Source organism: Rissa tridactyla, chromosome 8 (genome assembly GCF_028500815.1).
Source record: "Rissa tridactyla isolate bRisTri1 chromosome 8, bRisTri1.patW.cur.20221130, whole genome shotgun sequence".
NCBI classification, from domain to species: domain Eukaryota; kingdom Metazoa; phylum Chordata; class Aves; order Charadriiformes; family Laridae; genus Rissa; species Rissa tridactyla.
In genome coordinates, this window is record NC_071473.1 from 16,883,710 (window position 1) to 16,906,448 (window position 22,739).

At 53.0% G+C, this 22,739-nt stretch overlaps 1 long non-coding RNA gene across 1 annotated transcript; it reads right to left on the minus strand.

Moving 5' to 3' along the window:
• Positions 1-1,740: 1,740 nt before the first annotated feature.
• Positions 1,741-14,722, minus strand: LOC128913708 (uncharacterized). Its single transcript, XR_008468049.1, has 3 exons — positions 14,586-14,722; positions 14,001-14,407; positions 1,741-13,489 (listed from the first exon to the last, which is right to left on the minus strand). It is a non-coding gene; the product is annotated as an uncharacterized LOC128913708 (long non-coding RNA).
• Positions 14,723-22,739: the final 8,017 nt, after the last annotated feature.

Here is a 22,739-nt window from a genome sequence, read left to right on the forward strand (position 1 = left end):
TGTCGGGGTTCCCCCCTCAGCACCCGCACGGCTGCCCCTTCACCGCGTCCTCTCGGTCTCCTCTCAGTCGCCTCAGCAGTCGCCCCCACAGTCTCCCCTCTCAGTTCTGATGCAGATGTCACCCCTGGACGCCCCCGTCACCATGTCCCCTCTCAGCCTCCCCTCAGTCCCCTGCAGTTTCCCCTCTCAGTCCTGATGGGAATGTCCCCCAGGTCCCCCACAGTTGCCCCTCGCGTTATCCTCCCCTCAGCCCCCCAAGTCCCCTCTCAGCCGTGATGTGAGTATCACCTCTCAACATCCCCCTCACAGTGTCCCCTCTCAGTCCCACCACAGATGTCCCCTTTCAGGTGGCTTTCTCCTGATCCTCAACCCTCACGTGTGGCTGCGCTGGCCTCCAGGGCAGATCTCCAACCTGAGGTGATGAGAGCTGACCAGGGCCGAACCCAGCCTTGCTTTACAAATACCCTACTCTCTGTCTAGACAGACTTCCCCAGCCCGAAACAGTCCCCTCACAGTCACTCACCAAATAACCTCCCCTCTCAGTTCTAATATGGATGTCCCCTCTCAATGTCCCTCTCACCGTGTCCCCTCTCAGTCTCCCCTCAAGTCCCCTCACGGCCACTCCTCACATTATCCTCCCCTCAGTCCCCCACAGATGTCTCCTCTCAATGTCACCCTCAAGATGTCCCTCTCAGTCTCTCCTCAGCCCTCTCACAGTCGCTCACCGCATCATCCTCCCCTCTCAGTCCTGAGGTGGATGTCCCCTCTCCATGTCCCCCTCACAGCGTCCCCTTTCAATCTCCTCTCAGCTCCTTCACAGTCGCTTCCCACATTATCTGCCCCTCAGTCCCCCACCATTTCCCCTCCGTCCTGCTACAGATGACCCCACTCAGCCTCCCCTCAGTCCCCTCACAGTCACCGCCTGCAGTCTCCCCTCTCAGTCCCACCACAGATGTCCCCTATCAATGCCCCCCTCACCGTGTCCCCTCTCAGTGTCCCCTCACAGTCTTCCCTCTCAGTCCTGATGCGGATGTCCCCTCTCAATGTCCCCCAGTTCCCCTCAGAGCTGAGGCGCAGCAGCACCCAATGCCCCTGACACAGTCCGGGGAAGCCATGCCACCCCATGTCCTCCCTCTCCTGTGAGTGCTGAGCTCTGTGGCTGCCATGCAGCCTTGGGGCGATGCTGAGGCCATGGGGTGCTTGTGTTCCCCCCATGCCTGCCCTTCTCCTCCTCCTCCTCCTGCTTTCCTCCTGAAACCTATGCACTGGCCCTGCTGTGGCCTGGCTGATGGGCTTCTCCCCCTGCTTTCTGCACACCCATGGCCTCAGCTTTCTCCTGATCCTCAACCCTCACGTGTGGCTGCGCCAGCCTCCAGGGCAGATCTCCAACCTGAGGTGATGAGAGCTGACCAGGGCCGAACCCAGCCTTGCTTTACAAATACCCCACTCTCTGTCTAGACAGACTTCCCCAGCCCGAAACAGACTGGAGCTCATCTGCTTCCCTGGATTTCCATACTGGTTCCCAACCTGAGAAGCAGGTCGTATAAGGCTCAGGTGACGTGCTGTGCCAGTACGGCTCCTCGTACCCACACTGGTTGCTTGGGGCTGTTTTCATCACCTACACGTCAGTACGGCCCCAAAGAGCAGCCAACAGTGGAGGACAGGCTGGAGAAGGGCACCGAGACCATCCCGAGGATGTGTTGAAGAAGTCCGTAAACCGCCATGGATTAATCAGCAACATTTTATTTGTTGAGAGGAGATCTATAATGACACCTTCTTTTGCAAAGAGCAACTCTGGCTTTTGTTTACTGCAAAACTTGAATTCATTACATTTACTTCTACATTTACATGCATTTCATTACATTTACTTGCAAATTCCATATTTATTTACATGGTGCCTGTCCTTGCTGAGGTCTGACTGTAATCACACAGGAGGTCTCTTAACAGGCCTCTGCTTCTATCGCTATATTACTCAGTAGCTACACAAATAAGTGCTCTTTGGTTATACCTGCCTTAATTTCCTTCAAAAGCAGCAAGTTCCCGTCTGTTTTAGGATGGCTCGGCGTGGGACAAGGTTCGGTGTCTCATGGCAGCTCCAGACATGAGAGCGACAGCTTTTGCCCAGCAGTGTTTTACTGTAATATAAGGCATTTGCCCCACTTTAGGTTGAGGGAAAGTGTTTTGCTGTTGGAAGTTGGGGGCTGGAAATCAGGTCAGATTGTCTGTCAGGGACATCCGAGGACGGCGGTCCCCTTTGCTATCTGCTGCTTCAATTTTTTAACAAGCTTGGTGCAGCTTGGGTAACTTTTTGGACTTGCCTTGCCCATTACGTCGCTTGTGAACTTAGAAATGAAGGATTTGCTGGAGCAGCTGATGCCAGGAGGCCCCCATGGCCTTTTGCTCCCCTCATAACCCCCTTTGCTGCTGCAATAGCTCTGCAGCTCTGGCATGAAGTCAGGATGGAGATGGACCACTGGGGCCAGAACCTGAGCGGTCCCATGGCTACCACCTACCTCCAGGAGGACATCCAACGGTGCCTGGTGCTAGGCAAACGCTGATGTTACACCAGTACTGCAGCTCTGACCATACAGCCACCGAGGGAGAGGCCCTGATGCTACCGCCACCACCACCACCACCTCAACAGGAGCTGCTGTGCCAGTATGCCTGCCAGGGCAAGGCTACGTGCTCAATGTTGGGAACAGGGAGCAGATGGGAGGACCCGTGGAGGCCGCTACTCCTCTCCCATTAGCTGGGAGAGCTCCTCTGTCTTTACAGCAAGTGCCAGACTTGCCACATTGGTGAAATCAGAGGAGGGTTGCGAGTCCCGGGGACAGAGTGGGAGAGGAAGGAGGTGCTTTGAAGGGAGGGAATCTTATACCCCGGGCAGTAGGGGCAGAGGAGGATCCTATTGCTGCTCTACCCTGGATCCTGTTTGCTTCTCCATGGCACAATGTCCTCTTAGGGTGTCCCCAGATGCCCTCTGCCATAGGATTAGAACAGCATTGGGATAATGGCAGGAGGGAGAGGAAGACCTTGATTGCTATCCACTGCCCCTGGAAACAGGGCTATGATTAAATACCCAAAAAGCTTACTAGTACTGCAGTGCTCGGTGTACCAGAGCTCTTTGGTATCGGTATTGCAAGTCAGATGGCCTCACCCACCGGTAATGTCAAACACAGAACGAGCTCAAATGGAGTAGGAAGATTTAGTAAGAAGAAAGGAAACTCTTTGAAAGACACTATATAGCAAGCAAATGAGCCCTCCTACTGCAAACTTGCACCCAGGATTCCCAGTCTGAACCCCAGCTCCCCCAGCTGATGGTTAAGCCCTTGCACGGATTCTGGAGGACTTCATCTGCGGTGCTCAGGAGGCACGGTGAGGCAGGTGCTTAATGGATAACTCCTTTATTCAGGGACTAGTTCCAAGAGAAATTGCATAATAAAATCTGCACTGCTGCAGCCCATTTCCAGACTTCCTGTCTCCAGAACTAAGCTGCTTAAAGATACAGTTCCCGAGATCCTACCTTCCTTCCCCGGCCAAAACATGGAAGTATCGTTTCTGTAGCTTGTGACCTCAAAACCTTACAGCCAAACGATTAACAATGTTTGAATAACTTCCGAGGAGCTCTGCCCTGTAACTCGTGGTCACTGTGGCACCATCACAGCAGTTCTCATTGGGAAGAAGAGAGTCTGTTTTTCCTGGTAAGGTTGTGTCCCAGCATCTGGTTGCCTCACTGTCCCTGGGTGCTGCCAAGCGAAGCTGTCCCAGGCAAAAAGACAAGCCCAGCGCCCGCTACCTCCTCTCCTCCTGGCAGCCGCAGAAGGTGCTGCCTGTTCTTTCTCCGAGGGTGTCTCTCTGGTTACACACACACCCTGCACTCATGGGATTGTGGAGCAACTTTATGCGAAATAACAGTTGTTTCTGGCTTCTGATTTTCATTGTATGTGTGAATGTTTGTTGTGTTCAGGAAGTGGTAGTAACCCCTGGGACCGCAATCATAGTGCTGTTTTGTGTTCAGCTATGCATCTGTGTACTTCTGCAAACCCTTAGCTCCTTGGGCTACGGAGCCTAACTAACATCCCAAGTGGTCTCCTTGCTTCATTTTATGCAAAACAAAGCATCTGCAGGTGGCTAGCCGTGTTCTGTACGTGCCATCCTGTCATTTATTGCTGTTAAGCACTGGTCAGACCTGAATCTCCTTTCCTTTTCAATATGTATTCATTATTTTAAAGCTATTTCCTACCTGCTTGTTGAACAGAGCCTACTGGGAACTGGATGCAACCACCGACATTACCGTGAACTGCTGAAAATCCTGCTCATTGTCTGTTGAGACCATCTACTGGCATAACTCTGATGTGGAGGAATCATCCACGTAACAAGTAAGGCTCTCTCACCCAAGTGAGAATAACAGTTCTGGAAAAACACACAGTCTTCTGTCATCAACATAATCCAATCTGTCGCTCTGAGTGGTCCTTTTTTCTTATGTCCCAAATGCGAAGCCCCTTTGCTGGAGCTGGCCTGTAATTTTGCCATGCCTGGCAAACTATTAAGCAAAATCTGTATAAATCTGGCTGGACACTCTCATCCTGAGTAGTTGCTCTAGAAATCATAGTTTGCACTTTGTCTGAGGGGCAACAGTCCATTTGCTTTATTTTTTGAGTCAAACCGCTATGAAAAATGTCTGTCTTTGGGCTCTGCTACACTACGCTTTCGTCCGTTTGACACCAGCTCTCACCTAGCCTCACAGTTAGTTTGAAAACCTTATTTCTATCCATAAAATACTAATCTCTGTAATCTGGGCAAGTTTCATGTCTGCCAGCTCCCTTTTAGCAGTTGCAATTAGTGGTTTATGGGTGGTTTCACTCAACATGGGCCAAAATAAAGACATGAAACTTTTTCCCTCCCTGCAGATTATGGTGAAAGATCCCTTCCCCAAGCACACAGAAATGCAGGGTGCCCATAGGTACCATGGCCCATTCTGGCCATGTGAGATGGGAAGATTTCAGTGTTTTCCATCCCCCTGCTCTCTGCCGTGTCCTTCTGTCAAAGTTTTGGCCTTCCCCTTTACACAGTAAGTAGGAGGGAGCATTTGCAAGCTCTTCAGGTGCTGCAGGTCACAGCTTGGCATTAGCTTAATCCCAACCGAATGGCAGTCCAAGTTAATGTGCTGAGCTCTGAGCTCCAGCAGCGAGCACCGCTCACACTCCTGTCTAAGTTCACCAAGAATCCAGTTTTGCCTGCACCTGTATCTCAGAGAAAGAGCTCATCCTTCCCACCGGAGCTGGTGCCTCCATCCATTCTTTCTTCCGTTCACCAAGAGCATCTCAGAGCAGCGATATGTTAGCATCTTTGAAACTCTGCCCCAAGGCAGGGGATTTGCCTATTCCCTGTCCCCAGAAAGGTGTCTTCAGATTCCTCCTCACCCATTTCTGTCCTCTGCTCTTTCCATGAGGGAATTGCAGAGACAAGATCAAGGGCTCAGCACACTTTACCACACTAAGCATTGCTCCTTTCGATCAAATGCGATACAAGCATTTATTAACCTACTTGGATAGACTGCATATCTCTTGTGGAAGTAAATTCCTTACTACGTATCTCATAGTTCAGCTGGTTTGCTTTCTCTGCATATAGATTTATTTTTTTTATTGGTAGCAGTGCTCACAGCAATGCAGTGACTTCCATGTAAGCTTCTAAGAAGACATTTGGAAATGCCCTCCTTGCGTTCTGGCTGACAGTCCTTATTTTTTGCTGCAGCAAAATCTGATGTTCCCATGAAAACTCTGCCTGAGCTCGTAATGTCACCATCATCCTGTTAGTCACCCATGTGCAAAATTCTGCTGAGCCTTTGCAAAGCCATGGGGACCCTGATTGCATTTTTCCCCTGCTCTGCCATTGTCCCAGCTGGTGGAGGCAGCCACAACAGTATGGCTCTGCTGTTGCTCCTGCTCCACTGAGCCTTGACTGTCCCTCTGCCTTGTCCTCTTCTTTAAAGGAACTCTTGGTGTCAGTCACGGCTTTAGTGCAAGACCTTTGGTTATCTCTAGGAGCTTCACTCCTGGAAAATCCTCCATACCTTGTCAAGGGTTAATCCTGGCTTGTCCACCAACCCATAACCTTTTTGCTTTGGCCTCAACTCCTCACACCTGTTATAAAACCTTTTTTTTCTCTTATCAGAGGCTCTGTTGAATTCCCGGAGTCACCCAGAGAACAACCCCAAGCTCTTCTGTAGTGTCAGACTCTCTCTGTCACCTGGGTTAAAAGACAACGCTGTGAAACATTTTGGTTTTATGTGGTGCACAGGTCCCTCATCTTCTGCATTAGGCTCCAAGGCTTAACTCTACCCAAGTTCTCAGAGAAGGGTGAAGCCTCAGAGGTGGTTGCCCTGTCCTTGCTCAGATACTGTCACCTGCCATCATGCATCTGCCAGGCCTGTTCGGGGCAGGGATCAGCTCCAAAGGTGAATGCACAGCAGCACTGCACCTCTGCAGACCCCAACCACTGTCCCAAAGCTGAGCTCTTTGGAGGCAAATGGTCAGCTCCTCCACAGGACTTCCCTGCCCTATCACTGTCTCGAGCACCTCCTCACCACCCTGTCTGCAGACTCTGATCAGCCCTTTCCTTTCCCCTGAGGCACCTAAATTTTGTGTTTGCTGGCACTTCCAGTCATGGAAATGCCTGGTGACTACTGTTCTGGGGCTGGACACGTGCAAACCCCTCTAGCTTATGGCACATGAGGCCGCTGCAGCACTCAAGGCCCAGCAGCTTTGCAGGTGGCCATCACTCCATCCCACTGGCATGGGGTTCCCCTCACAATCACCCCTCTTGGGGAGCCCCCCAGCCTGCATCTCCCACAGGTCACCCCGAGGAGCAACAGGGGTGCTCGTCCCCCTCAAGCCTTCTGGCAAGGCTGCAGACTGCACTCTCCTCCTGTGGAGGGAAGGGCCCCCGGCAGCGACCAGGAAGCCTTTCTGGGCTGGGTCTCTGGAAAACTGTCCTGCTGAACCAGTTCCAATTTGTATAAAATTCTTCAATATTCATCAGGGCAGGGAGCCCATTGAGCTGGGTTGTCAAGGGGAATGTATTAACTGCCTTTTTGTTCCTCCAGTCTTGCTCTTCCTTCACCATAAGGGTTCTTCCCCCCTTTTAGACAAAAAAGAGCAACTTCCACAGGAGAGAGGAGTTTAGAGCTTGGCGTGGTCTGGTTTGAAACGGGACCTGCTGTGACCCAGCCCCATGTTGCTTGAAGAGCACCCCACCAAGCCATGCTGTGGGTGTCTGGTCCCCATCATCATGTTGGCCAAGCAGCAATCAGGAAAGATCTAGCTCCAGCCCCAGCCTTGTGGTGGCGAGGGGGGTGGGTGGTGGACATTGTGGTCTCTTGAGGGCTCTCCTGCTCGGGAGCTGAGGTTTAGGAGACCTGGGGCCAAACCAGGCAGGCTGTGGCGTAGGGGACATCAGGAGAGTTTTAGAGTGGCAGATGTCAAGCAGAGGAGATGCCTCCCCCTGGTCTGGAGTCAGGAACTGCATTTTCTAGGAGAAAAGAGACTGAACGCTGGTCGTCATCTCAGCATTTCTAGGGGACCAGTAGAGTTGGATGATGATGGCTTTTCCCCCTGCCTTCTAGGAAATAATTTCACTTTTTGCAGGTAGATACCTCTTGCACGTTCAGGTGTTCAGTGAGTATTCAGAAAACCCCCGAGGCTTCAGCTTTTGGAATTGGGAAAGCACTGAAACCTTCTCATCCATTACTTTATAAAGAAAACATTTAATTTCCATGCTGCATGAGCAAAGCTTCAAATACAGCTTTTAGGCCCCAAACTGGGAAAATAAAAGGAGTAAGAAAGGACAAAGTGACCAAAATATATCATTTCAACAATGTTCCCCTCACTGAATTTTTCATGTCAGTTTGATTCCAACCAAATTCATTATTTTTTTCCTGTTATGGCAACAACCAGTTCAAAGGCTCCATTATTTCGGTAGTCCTGTGGCTCTCAGAGAGCTCCTTGGGCAAGGGCTGGCTCTCCTGTGTCCCCCTTACATACATCTCGCTTCCCTCCTATCGCCTTGCGTCGGCTGCGTGAGTCACGCCTGGCATCTCCTGGGTGCCCAGCGTAGAGCGGGCAGAGCCAAACCCAACCCCTTTTTGTTGATAGAGTCCGGAATTTCTCCCAAACGCAGCACGAGGGCTTCAGCTGTAAAACGTTTTTCAGCAGAAATCGCCTTTCGCCATGCGTTTGCACAGTCCCTAAATAATGGGCTCAGGCAAAAATAGAAATAATTGTTGTCATTACGGCTTCCAGCTCAGGTTAAGGGGATCGGAGCAGGGCAGCAAAGCGGACTGTTGTGGTGGTGATAATCAGCACAGGAAAAACTGGGGTAATTTCCACTGGAAAACCTGTGTGAGAGCAACTCCAACGAGGTGCTCTACTCTGTTGCTTTCAAGGTTATCAAAAAAATTATCACCCTCTCAACTGTGATGTCCCATTCTGTGACATTAATGGCAGGAAAATTTAAAGCCGAAGGAATGTCTTGGCACAGTATGTAATTTGCCTGGGGAAATTAGTTTCAAAAAGGATCAGAAAATTAAATACTATTGCTGGGTTTAAAATGAAGGCGAATAATTTTATAGCCAAAATAATATTTTTCTATAATAAATTATGTAGAAGGCAAGAGTAATAAAATGTCATGCTCCAGGGTATAAAACAATCCCTGTAAAGGTCAGGAAGCACTTTTAACGTACATGCACATCACCACACATTAGTCCAGAGGCATTTTAATTTGTTTGGATTTTGTGTCCTTGATTGGACACAATACTCTTCTCACCTGATGTTCCTCAAGGCCAAACACCTTGTCGGCTGGACCAGGAGAGAAACCTTCCCCAGCTCTCCCCGACTGTTGCTCCACTCCCTTAAGCATGAGGCTGGATTATTTCTGTTATGCCTATTACTCCTGTCCCATTCTCGCAAGACTTGACACGCTGTAAGGTCTCAGTGCCACCTCGCCCTCTGATTTGTGACTCCGCGATTTCGCTGTTACAACACTGTCTCTAATTAGAGCGGGATTAACTTTTCAAACCAACCTGTCCACCTTAGGCACGCTGCTTACTTCCTACAATGCCAAATTCAACAGGTTTGCTGTCCATGTGCACTGAGCACGCTGCGCTTAGGTCTTAGATCATCCTACGTCACTTGTTTTTCTGTTTTCTTAAGCCAACAGCAGATTAGGCATTAAGAAGAGAAACTCCCTTTTTTCCTGCTTTTCTTCCTACCCCACATCACCTATTACAGCTTATCCCAGCCTTGCGCGTAGCAGAGGAGTGGAGTCAGATCAGCTCCGAATTGCCCAGCCTGGAGGTCCCACCATCGTGATCCTGGAGGGGCGCTTGACAAACTACCGCACCTTGGATCTGTTCCCCAACTCCACCATATCCAGTTCATGGTGACATCTATTAAATCAGCCCAGAAACAATCAGTTTGGCCCCTCTGCCAGGTCAGCTCCACTCCCCGTGGTCCAAACCCCCATCTCCCTGCTTATCTGAAGGCTTCTCAGCTGCCTTCCAGGCTCTCCTACACAAGAAGGCACTTGGTGCTCGTTTAGGGCAATTTACCAGGCTGGTTTGAATTTGAGAGCTCTGAAATACGCTTGTGAAATAAAAACAGACCCAACCTTTTTACAATGGCTTTCAGTGATGCTCGCAGCATCCTGAAATGCTCGGATGGAATTTGCTCACAAGCTTTGTAAAATTACCCTCTGGGAGAGAGCAAACAGGGGAGAATTCAAGATAGGAAAGCCAATTTACATTATTGAAGTGTTAAAACAGGACAGAGCTGTTATCTCAAACTCATACTACAACAGCAGCTGAAGACCTTGTAAAAATACAGGATTTTGCATGGCTGGAGGCTCTGCCAGGAAGAGTTTATAACTCAAGACATCACAAAATGTAACTTAAACCATCACAGAAGTACCAGAGCAAGCGCAAGCCCAGTTGTTGGAGCGAGTGCAGTCCCGTGACCCCAGCCCACACGTGGGGAGAGCGAAGCAGTTGGCAAGAAGAGTGATGTGAGACTTCCAGCTATGGAGGTGACCAGCCTGGACCGAGCCCCTGACACACGCAATGGCGCTTGGGTTGAACCCTGGTTGACGGCACCGACACCAGTCGCACACCGTGCTCTTTTTGCACCCCTGGTCCTGACTCCTCCTGCGGGTACAAGGAAGGGGCCAGGGCAGCCGAGGCTGGGTGGGTGGCACCGCTAAGGGTGCAAACCCACCACAGTGTTGCTTAAAAGCTTCTAGGAGGCACCCATCAAAGAGGGAGACCTAGGGAGGGGATGTGAATTTAACTCAATCAATACATGCTGCTTCATTTACCTTCTTGCCGCTCCAGCAGCTGGTGCAGGCTTCTGCGTGGTGGAGCCCAGACACCCATTTCTGGGCCTGGGATCTCCCAGGACTGCTCCCTTGGTGGCTTCTCATCCTGCTGAAGCCAGGAAACATCCCCAGTTCCATCCCATGGTTTGGCAGCAGGTGAGCTCTCTGTGGTTCTGGAGATGGAGTTCAAATCCCCCCTGCCAGACATCTCGGCCTTTTTGGAGAGTTGCTGGAAAGAATTCTCATTCTCACCCTTCCCCTCCTGTGGTCTGTAAGTGGTTGCTGTCGTGACATGGCGCTGCTCCCCCCTCAGCCTTTCATCAGAGATGCTCAGAATTATCTCGGCCTCTTTCAGAGCAAAGGCAGCCCCATCTCCTTCTTCCCCACCTCTCCTTGGGCAAGCGGTGACCCTCTGCACTCCCACTCCAGCGCGAGTTCCCACCACAACACTGGCATATCTTTATAGCTTTGCTTAGGAATTTGGATCATTGGCTGGCTGTGCCCAAACCATCAAAAAACCATCCCAAAACTGTCTGGCTTTGGATTTTCCAGAAGTTTAAGTCCAACTGAAACCATTGGATCATCTTTTCTGTATTTTTGGACGTCATAGGTCATTGTGTTTCACCCTAACGCTGAGCCCTGCAACTCGGGTCAGATTAAAACCCCGCAGCCCTTGGGAGAGCGGAGCTGCTGTGAGCTGAGATGGGAAGCAACGAGGTGCCAGCATGGCCTCAGCACTGCCAGGGATGGTTTAACTGCTCACGGCAAGAGTCTGGTGCTCCAGCCCAAAGGAAAGGGGATGATCCTGGCACCCCGGAGCCTTCTCCCTCCCCAGCTGGCACAGGGCACTGAGCTCTCGGACCGGGTGATCTTACAGCACTGGGGCAAGGCAAGAAATCCTTGTGGCTTCACCTACCCAGCTCCCCACTCGCAGGCTGAGCCATTCCTCCCAAAACTGAATTAAAACTGTGAGATTGAAAATGAGCTAATTTTGCTTTAAAGGCTGCAGGCCCCGGTGAGTGCACCGCTCCCCTTGCAAATTGTCGCAGTATGCAGTTACTGTCGCTGCGAGAGAGCTGCAGCTTATTTCAAGGTTGAATTTGTCCAGCTTCTCGTCCCCGGGACATTTACATCTCTGGAAATGATCTGGGGACGTTGCAGTCTGTTACAGCGGAGCTGTCGCGTTCCTCGGTCAGATCTCGAGGCAGGAGCTTGGTTTTTAAGAGTCCAACGTCACTATATACCCCCCTCCTTATATTCTTTGTTTTATTTAACATTAGGGAAAACATATATTTTATTTTCAAGCTTTTCTTCACAATTGCAAGGACCAGCTACTTTTCTCATGACGAGAGCTGAGGATCTCATGCGTTCGCGTGACTGCAACGAATGACTTTAAAAACTCCTTTAACGAAACCACTGCCCAGTATTTATCAAAGACTCGCAAGGCTGATGCACATGAGGGCTGCTGACACCCAGCACAGAACATACGAGCCCTAAAGTACCTAAAATTATCTCCTGTTAGCTTTTGAAAATATGTCTCCACCCTCCATTCAGAATGACAACTTTTGGCAACAACAAGAAAACAGAAATGACAGATGGTAACGAAATCTGGTACACAAACATGACAGTAGGCAATATAATGAACATTTCACCCACTCGTTCATTTATGCTAATCATCGCTTTTGAGCAACCTGAATTGTTATGCCAGACAGCAGCGGATCTGAAGCATGGCACAGCAAATCTCAAAGGGCCACCAACCTGAAACCAGAATAAAACCCCCACCGGGCTACTTGTTGTGAATGAAATTAAAGTGTCGCTAAACTACAGCCGGCTCTGACGGCGGCTGAAAAAATCCCTCCGTTCCTAAAAAGCACATCGAACTCTCCTCCTGCCCTGAAATTCCTGCCCTGGAAAAAAAAAAAACCCACATTCACAAAATCGGGGTAGTCCTGTTTTCCTGCCACCCGAAGCTCCACCAAAACTCAGATGGACCAGCAAAAATTTGCAGGCAAAGGTGAGAATTAGCATCCTTGCAGAAAATGCATATTGCGCTAACAAAACGTATTTTTTATGGCGACAAATGTTTTCCTGTAAAAATGCTTCCTTCCCAGGCTAAGCTCCCTGGTATGAATTCAGTCCCCGTGGGAAAATGTTTATTCTTTTATTTGAAGCCCACTTATCTCACGCTGACATTCTCAGTGGAAGGTGCTATGTCACCCACAAAACTCCTTTTATTTCCTATAAAAATGTAAATCAGCCTATTTTTTTTCCCCCCCAACAACCTCATGTAATGAAGAGTATCCTTGCTCAATTATTTCGAAGACATGCTTTTAGCCTCTATTTTCTGCAGAAATCTGTAAGACTGAAACCATTCCTCCCTTTCCTTCCCCGGCATTTGGGTGCTTGCGCCTATAGCTGCTGAGGCAAAGCTCTATCGACGTTCACGGGGTGGGTAGGACCTAAAAACATTCTCAGAGGGCAACAGCAATGCCATTTTATTCTCCCGAGGGAATAAAAGAAGTTTTCCCACAAGTAAATCGCCAGTGCTTTCAGGTAAAAAAAGAGGGAAAGTTGAGCTATTGGCCTCAGAGCTGGCCAAGATGTGTAATTGTACAAAACTGTATATATTTGTAATTCTAAATGAGGCCAGTCCTCCGTGATGAAGATTTCCAGACGCTGCCCTTTGTAAGACCCGATTTTCATTTGCTTACAAGGCTGTCAAACATTACCTAGGGTGGATGAAACGCTCTCTGCTGGGGCCAGCATCGCAGTGAAAACTCACAAGAAAAAAAAAACAAAACAAAACAAATTTCAGCCAAAACATTTCAGTTGCTTCGGAGGGGGAAAAACCCCCACTATACAGTCTTGGTAGGTTTCCAGTAACCATGTCTGCGAGTCCTACGCTCAGCCCTAGGAGAAGGGGTTGGAGATAATCTTTGTGCCAGCGATGCATCTCCCATCGTCCTCATGAAGATCCACCCAGATTTGCAGATTTTCTGCCTTCTTTCCCTTGTCATCCTACTCCAAATGGAGTAGCTTCCACCCAGGGAACAACTAGACAGAAATGGAAGCTACTCCATTTCTTTAATCATCCTTGTTGCCCATCTCCACTTCTTCTAGCCTGTTTGCATAAAAAAATAAACGAATTTTGAGTCAAGGGGATCTCAACAGCATGGAGCAGAAATAGCTCAAAAGCGGAAGTCCACCATAGATGGAAGTGTGGAGCCAGACCAGGGCTTGCTGGTTTCTTCTCTGCTTTGGTCTCAATCATCCCTAAAAATAATGCCCCAACCAATGCCCAGCCTGGGAAATGCTGCTGCTGGAGAAACACTGATCAGCAGGGCTGGGGCCTTCCGGAGACCCCTACACCGCAGCACCCGCCTGCTCTGCAGGATGGGGTGTCCTGCACAGCGACCAGCGGCTCAGCCCACCCTCGGGGACGACGCTGCTCCCTTTCAGCAGCCCTGCTCTTTAAAGAAGGCTGGTTTGGACTCACAACGCTCCTCCTGAGCTGATTCGTGCCATGGCTGGCTCCCAGCCCACGCACCACCTCCATCGATGGCAACATTGCTCGACCTGACTTTCCCAGATCTGATTCCACCTCAGATCAATGCCCCTTTGGAACCACCTACCCAAGCACGCGCCAGACAACATCTCCTTGAGACATTTCTTCCCTCCTTCCCCTTGCTCTTAACAAGCCCAGCCTCCTGCTTAGACCACTGATGTCCATGTAGACCGGGATGCTGACAGACCATCTGATCCTGTAGACAGTGCTGCAGATTTGGGGTGACCCCAGCAGCAGGGCAACCTCGGGCTGAAGATGGGGGCTTTGGTGGGGAGCAGGGCTCAGCAGCACTCAGCAGCGGCAACGCATGGCGCAAAGCTCCCCGTGGCTGCAGAGTGGCCGTGGCCGTCTGTGGGCCCAGAACCTCCTCCAGCCTCTCACCTCTCCTTGCAAACCATATCGACATGGACAAACTGGCAGTCAGGAATGCTGCGTCAAATATGGGGCCCCTCAATCCATAGGTACAGGTGTCACCTGTTAAAAGATAAACAAATCCTCAGGTTTTGTTGTTTTTAGGGTTTTTTTTCAAGGCTTTGCATGCACACAGAGGCTTCCCATCCCCTGCCACCCACACTCCCCCCATCCTCTGCCCCGTTTCAGAGTCAGGAAGCCAGAGGTGATGTTGCTCTGCTTTGCTGCAGGACGTGGTCACCTGGCTGGCAGGTCATCTGGTGGGAAAGGATCTGGCCTGGGACAGCGTGAGGAAGTGGGACCTTCTGCCTGCTCTTCGACATGGAAAAGGGAAGGTGTCCGCGTCCTGCTGACAGCACATGCTGCTCCCGAAACCTGGAACACCAGCTCAGGAGGACGCTGCTCCCACGCCATGGCTGAAGGAGGCTTAGCCCCATCTCCTTGGCCACCCAGGTGTGTTCATTGCGGGGGTCTCACAGCCTGGGGTCCCTGGATGCCCCAGTGCTGCCTGGCTATGGGGTGCCCAGTGAGTGCGCGGGGGCCACGATGTGGTGGCAGACGGTCTCGGTTGCTTTGCTGCAGCACCGGGGCCGGGACCCTCAGCAGCTTCCAGCTCTGTCAGGGCCGTCCCCGTGTCTCCAGCTGGGGTTCTGCCCGCTGGCTGGTCATCCTCAAAGTTCATCGTGCTATAAATACCCGGGAGCACGGCTGCCAGCGTCCTCCTGGCCCGGGGTGCTGCTAAAACCAACCGGGATTTCATTGCAATTAACCCTTTGGGTGTGTGACTTCCCTCTACAGGGTTTGAAAAATAGGAATCCTCCGATTCAAAATGTTTCTAAAGCCAGAAGAGTGCAGCAAACTCCTTCTGTGGGCTGATTCCTGCTGGGAACAGCCCAGGGCTGGGTACCAGCAGCGGAGAAGCGCAGAGGGGCGGGAGGGGACACTGCAGAGGACGGGTGTTTTGTGGCCAGGCACATGCACAGCCCCAGCGTGACCCCCCCTGGCTCGGGCAGGTCCTTGCATGGGGGACACGGTGGTGCGGGGCCAGCATCACCTGTGTCCCCCTGTGGAGCAGAGGCTGCCCGTGCACCCCATGCTCCCCGCAGAGCCTTACGCTGCACAGCCCCATACCCTGTCCCATATAGCCCCACAGAGCCCTACCCCGGATGGTCCCATAGCCCAAGGCCCCATACCCTGTCCCATATGGCCCCAAAGAGCCCTGCCCCGGATGGTCCATAACCCAAGGCCCCACATCCTGCCCTGTATGGCCCCACAGAGCACAGCCCCACACCCTGCCCCGTATGTCCCTATAGACTATGGTCCTGCATGGCCCATGCTGACAAGCGCCCCTGTCCCCAGGTGCAGGTCTCGCTCCTAGCCACAGCCGAGCAGAAGGGCTAAAACACGTCTAACACCCCAAAGGGCAACAGAAACGCACTAAATCAGGACAAGTTCTGTCCCCAGCTTGGGGACAACCATGAGTCAGGGGCAGAGCACAGCATGTCGCCCGCAGTGGGGTGTGAAGGGGCACGGGGCTCCCCGGAGAGCCCAACACGGCATAGACCCCACTACCTGCAGCCCTACAGACGGTGCCAGATGTGTCTCTATACCCATTTCCCCGCCACACACCTTACCGCGCTGGGCTGACGGTCCGGCCGCTCTCCAAAGAAGTGCCTCTTCCTCCTTTGTCCCTGTCCTGACAGCAGGAGACGGACAGCTTGGAGCTGATGGCAGAGGACAGACCCACACGGGCAGCAGCAGAGCTGAGCCACCCAGGGAGCCCCGAAGGGCTCTGTGCGACCCCACGGCTCCTGCTGAGGCTGGACACAGTTCAGTGCACGCATGGCCCAGGGACAAAATGGGCTCGAGACCGAGCGAGGTCCTTGTCCCCAAAGGTCCCACAGCACCCAGGGCTGATCCCTGGTTCCAGCAGGGCCGGGGCTGTCCCGGCGGGGCTTGGCCTTACAGTCCCCCAGGGCCGCGCAGGCCGGGGACAGCCCTCCCCTTCCACGTTGGGACACTGGCAGCTGCGGTGAGCCGTTAACCTCAGGTCTGCGCTGGCTGCAAGGGGACAGGTCACAACCCCCAGCAGACTGTGATACTGAAACAGCCTCATTTCAGCCTCAGGAATGTCAAGTTTTGGGTGCCTTTGGGCCAAGCGAAGGTGCCTTCATCACCTCACTCTCCATCATCTCCCTCTCCTGCCCATCACCACCGCAGCGGTACGCTCCCAGGATCACAGAATCACAGAATCCCAGGTTGGAAGGGTCCTCAAGGATCGTCTGGTCCACCCTTTCTTGGCAAAAGCATGGTCTAGACAAGGTGGCCCAGCACCCTGCCCAGCTGGACCTTAAAAGCGTCCAACGTTGGGGAATCCACCGCTTCCCCGGGAATATTATTCCAGTGGCTGATTGTTCTCAGTGCGAAATGTTTTCCTCTTGTGTCCAATCGGAACCTCCCTAGGATTAACTTGTACCCGTTACCCCTCCTCTTTTCCGTGTGATTCCTTGTAAAAAGGGAGTCTCCATCTTCTTTGTAGCCACCCTTTAAATAATTTGGAACGTGCTGACAAGGTCTCCCCGTATCCGCCTTTTCTCCAGGCTGAACGAACCCAGTTCTCTCAGCCGCTCCTCACACGGCACCTTCCGGGTCATCAGATTCTCGGCTATTTTAAGCCAACGTGTTCTGCCGAAGCCCACAAAACCAAACACATCGCCGTACGAACGAAATGTTTCAGTGTGCCTCAGGCCTGGAAAAATATCTTGAAAAATGCCCATAATTTTGAATACAAATTCTCTGTATTTCCCACGATCTTGACATCGACCAACAGCAGGACCCTAACGTTCACTTTCAATATATTTCTAACTTAACTTTTTCATTTTAAAAGGGGCAACTGATAAAAAGATTTCCGTAGCGACTCACAAAAATTAATAACCGATGCCGAATGCCTCTCTGTTGCTGCCGGATGCCGCGGCCCTGCCTGGCGTTTGCTCGACCAAGTTTTTGGGTTGCTCGGGTCATCGCTCCGATGCCCACAGGGATCCTGCCCTGCCACGACGCTGCGCCCCGTGCCCCCGGAATGTGCCCAGTCCCCCGCACGTCCTGGTCCCAGACATCGCTGCCCCAGAGGTGGGTTCCCCACCAGCCCCGCGGCCGCCTGTGCGGCACCGACGGCCTCTGTGCGCTGTGCAGCGCCAGAGCAAAGGCGGGTGGCACTAGGGGGAGATAAAGGCCGGGACATGCCGGGCCCTGCGCCTTCGCCAGCCCACTCCTGTCCCCTTGTCCCCAGGGCCACCCTGGCCCCAGCTGCAGGTTTCCACATGTCACCGCCCCTTTGCTTTGCAGGGTCTCTCCTGGCATCTTTGGTCTTTGGGAAACACCTTTATCAATGATGCGTCTTACACCTTTAGAAGGTGTTTACACCTTCTCGCAGCAGGTATAAAAGCAAGAAGCTGCCTTCTGCCATGTGCAGAGAGCACAGGGGCACCCGAAAATGCACCCAGGAGGAAGGACAACAGCACACGATGCCCAGAACAGGGGCCAGCAGTGAAAGAAGAGTCTGGGGACCCGGCCTGGGAGCAGAGAGTGACACACGCTGTGAGATCTCAGCTGGAAGCTCAGCCCATCGCTGCCCCGGCTCCCCTTTCCCAATGTCCCCGCGGGTGCGCTCAGCATCGGCACAGTGATGCCAGCCCCTGCAGGGTCCCTACACAGGAGCACGAGCAAACTGGGTACCTTCAGAGCCAAAAACCAGTTTAGGGGTTCGACCACCCCAGTGTCACACCCGTTCCTCCTTTCCCTGGATGTTCCCCTCTTGGTGGGCTCCCTGAGACCCCTCTCGCTGGAGACAGGGAGGGTTTTGCTGGGCAGAGTTTGGGGAGGCTGCCAGGAGCGGAGGAGCTTAACCAGCAGCAGGACCTGCCCATTTGGATCTCGATACCAATAAATCGTAGAATCACAGAATGGTTTGGGTTGGAAAGGACCTTAAAGACCACCCAGTGCCACCCCCTGCCCTGGGCAGGGACACCTCCCACCACACCAGGTTGCTCCAAGCCCCCTCCAACCTGGCCTTGAACACCTCCAGGGATGGGGCAGCCACAGCTTCTCTGGGCAACCTGGGACAGGGGCTCACCACCCTCACAGCCAAGAATTTCTTCCTCAGATCTCATCTCAATCTCCCCTCTTCCAGCTTAAAACCATTCCCCCTCATCCCATGGCTCCCCTCCCTGATCCAGAGTCCCTCCCCAGCTTTCCTGGAGCCCCTTTAGGGACTGGAAGGGGCTCCAAGGTCTCCCCGGAGCCTTCTCTTCTCCAGGCTGAACCCCCCCAGCTCTCTCAGCCTGTCCTCACAGCAGAGGGGCTCCAGCCCTCCCAGCGTCTTCTGAAATGTTTGCACATCGCCCACAATGCCATCAAACCATGGTGCCCTCAGGGTCTGTGCTCACTGTGCACATCCCTGGGCTCCCCCGGAATCACCTGCAGAGCACCTGCCCCCAAACCCACCAACCCACCCCAAAAAGACACTTTCTTTCCCCATTGCTCACTGCCCGGATCTGCAGAGGGTTTGGGCTCGCAGTCTCCCCACAGTCCAGCGCCGGAGGGAGCTGTACGCCGTGAGGGGGGTTCAGGATTCACTGGAAGCTCCTTCTGCAGAGCAAAGCCTGTTCTTGGGTCACCGGCTGCCAGCACGCGGCCGAACCCGTCCCTCTCCCCGCGGGAGTGAAAGGGCTGGAGCACAGGCTTGCCACCTCCTCCACCACAGCTCGGTGAGGGCTGCGAATGTGTCCCCATGCCCATGGTCACATCGCAGCGTGGCACTGCTCACCCTGCAGCCGCATCTCTATTTTGCTAATACTTCGAAATTATTTAGAGCTCCAGCTATAAAGTTTTCAATATCCTCACTCTTAAACGTCGTGTCTGGCTGTGCCGGAGGGGAACAGGGAGGCCGGGGTGGCCGGTAACTCAATAGTGACATTGGCCTTGGCCCAGGGAGGCTGGATGCGGAGAGGGAGGAAGGCAGAGGGTGCCCGGGATGGGGTGTCATCTGAGCCCCTGCGGGAACAAGGTGTCTTTGCCGTGACATGAGCTGGCAAGAGCAAGAGAAGGGAACGAGAACCGCCGTCAGCGCTTAGCTATGCGTCGCACCCCTCGGACAGACGGACTCGCCGCTGCAGCGAGGGATGCCCGTCCCCAGGGCTCTGCGGCTGCGTGGATGCTGCACACCGGGTCCTCGCTCCCTCCCAGGGCTGGAAAAATTCAGGTTCTGCTTCGGCTTCGTTACCAACATACCCCTGACAAGCAACGATTCAGTGCAAAGCAACATCGCTGCTTTTCCTGGGATGAGAGGAGGACGAGGTGCACACATTTACCCCCATGAGCTGAGTGTCCACTGGCGGAGGCAGCTCCAACTTGACGCTGTTGTATAAAAGAGCTAAAGATTTGCACCGAGTCCTGCTCTTGCCTTGTTTTTCCCTGCCAAGACGCTCCCTGCAGTCAGCACCTGACGCAGTATCTCCAGCTCCGCATCCCCAACACCTCATCCCTTCCTCCGGAGCTGCTCCCTGTGCTCAGCCCCCGTTAATGGCCCATAAACCGTTGGGGGGCTCTGGCACAAGTCTGGGATTTGCACTGTCTCTTAGCCAGCGGATCTACGGATTTGCAAAACCACCTGGAAGTAAAGGCTTATTTTTTATGATATTTTTTCGAGTTAAATTAAGTGAGCACAAAAGCATTCCCTGCGACTCTGCTCGTGGCAGCCAGTGCTGCGACTGCGGTGCAGCTTCCCCACTGTGAAATGCATCGCCTGCCCCCAAGGGATACAACTTCAGGATCTTGGGACGAAAACCAGCAGAGTTTGGGGTTTATTTTAATCGTTCTCCAGGCAGGAGAGGAGCTGCCGTTGGGGAAGGCTCTGGTCCTCCATGTTCCCAAAATCAAGCTGAAGCATTGACGAAACAGGCAGCTGGACCCAGAGATTCATCTCGGAGAAGATTCCTTCGGGCTCTTGAATGCTCCTGTGCCTCTGCCTCCAGCTTTGCTCCGTGTACTGGCAGAAACCCGGGGACTCACTTGGTGGGACGTGGCCCCTCGCTGCAGTGACCTTGTCGCCCTCGTGCTGCCCCTCATCACAGTTACGGATGCGGCCGCTGCCACCCTGGTGTCTTTGAAACTGCGCATGTGACAAGCTTTCTGCCAGAAACCATGGAAATCATCCAGGCTTTCAAGCTTCAGGCGTCCCCTGCACACCCTACTCTGGGGGATGGAGATCGCTGCCAGGAATTGGTGTTCGCGCCCGGCATCCCGACGTCGCCACGTGTGCCAGGCCGGCATCCGTGCGGGGCACCCACGGGTGCTCTGCCGGACCCCGCAGCTCTCCCGTCCCTGGGTGCGAGAGAGGAGGGAGCCCAACCTGAGCACCGGCACGAAGCCCTGCGATCACCATGGCAGCAAACCCATCCTCTGCACTTAAAACTCAAAAAAGCTTTAAAAAACTCCTTAAAATACCCCCAATCTAGAGCCACCCAAGCATGGGACGGGTCCCTCAGTGCGGCACCATGCAGTTAAGGCCTCTACTGGGGACTTGCCCAAACCTTTTCTACAGCGAAGCCCCCTGGGACGAAGCTCCTGGCTCCGGCTCTGCCTTCCCCTTCCCTCTGGCCCATCAGGGAGCCGCTGACCCGGAGCCTCCTGCCAGCATTTCTCCCCTTTTGACACATCAGAAAAGTTTCCACCTTGTTTTTTTTTATTTTGCTTTTAGCAAATCATTCCTAAGACGGTGTCATCCTGCCGCGTGTTTTACCCGTTCGTTTCCAGGCTCCCAGCTTGGACCCAGACATTGAAAAATGCCATTTCTCTTCCAACACAGGCCCCCGGCGCTAAAGCCCGGTCCCTGGCTCATCCCAAAGGCTCCAGTCGCAGCCGCCTCCTGCCAAGCCCAACGCGGTGGCTCGTCTGAAAGCGCCGAGTACAAACCATATGCAGGACAGATGGATATGAGGTTTATATGATAATTAAGCATGTTAATGAAGTTCATTTGCATCTAGCTCTTAAATTCCCATAAACTCCGCAAAGCTGTGGAATGAGAACTGCTGCTCGACACTGCAAAGCACCAAAAATTTAGTTACCGACAGCAAACCGCTGATGAAGAAGTGAGAAGAAAAGCCGGCTGCGGCCCAGCTGAGCGAAGCCCCGGCAGGTCCCCGGTCCCCAGGCGCTGTGGCAGATCTGCGCCGCGCGATGCCACCGCCAGTGAATACAAATCGCTTACGGGCTTTGGTGGACCGAAACGTTATGAAACCAGGGAGAGCAGAGCGGGGGAAAAAAATTATTGCTTCAAAGAAAGATTTGGCCCCAAAGATGGAGGAAAAGCTTTTTAAGTGGTGTGAAAAGGAGAGCTGGGCTTGGGGACCTGGGCTTGAGCGCCCTCCACGCCATGCTGCGCCCAAAGGGGGACCGGGGCCAGCAGCATCGGGTGGTGGGGCTGTGACCCAGTGGGAGCTGGAGCAGCCCCAGGAAACCCGGGGGAGCAGCCTGGGGATCCCCAGGAACCCCCCAAGGACACCCCAGGATGGTGAGAGGGCTCTGGGTGCTATGGCAGCACGCCCTAGGGCAAGGTGGACATTCACATCTCTGTTACCCTGGAGTTGGTGGTGGCTCCTCAGAAACAGCTGATGCCCACAGCATCACAGCCTGGTGGAGACACCAGCCTGGGACCCCCCCAGCACGTGAATAACCCTCGGGGTAAGTTCACACTTACCTTCCAGGCACCCAGGACAACCTGGAAACACGAAGAAGGCAGAAACCAGCGCTCCCCGCTGCCACGGGGCGACTGCGGTGCAGGATCCCCAGCAGTATCTGCAGGTGGGAGAGAATCCATGGCCGTCAGGTCAGCCCCATTGTCCCCCATCATCCCCGGCCACCGAGTCACCTCGCGGCTGCCGACGGACAAACGCAGCCGGGCCTTTTGGGAACTGCTGTGAAATGTGTCCCTGAAAGATCTTTAGGCTTCTCTTGGACCCAGCGTCCCCACGTAAACCGAACAAAGACAGGGCACATCTCTCAACACACCCAACACGGGTGTCCAACGCGTTCTTGACCATGAACCAAAGCACAGAAAGAGAAGAAACTTTAACGTGGGGTTACCTGGGGAGAAGACAACGCAGAACTGAGAAGGAAAACGGGGAGACGGGATTTATTTGAAACACCTTGATAAGATTTATTAAAAAATACCCCTTGGCAGTTGACAATCACCACGGTCTACAATAGGAACGCGGCTGGATAACACTGGAACAGTTTTCGCCTGCCACAGAAGGCAAACACACAGGAACACCCGAGTGTGGCTGACACACACCTAATGGCATGAACACCCGGGGCTGGCATCGAGTCACGCGGTGCG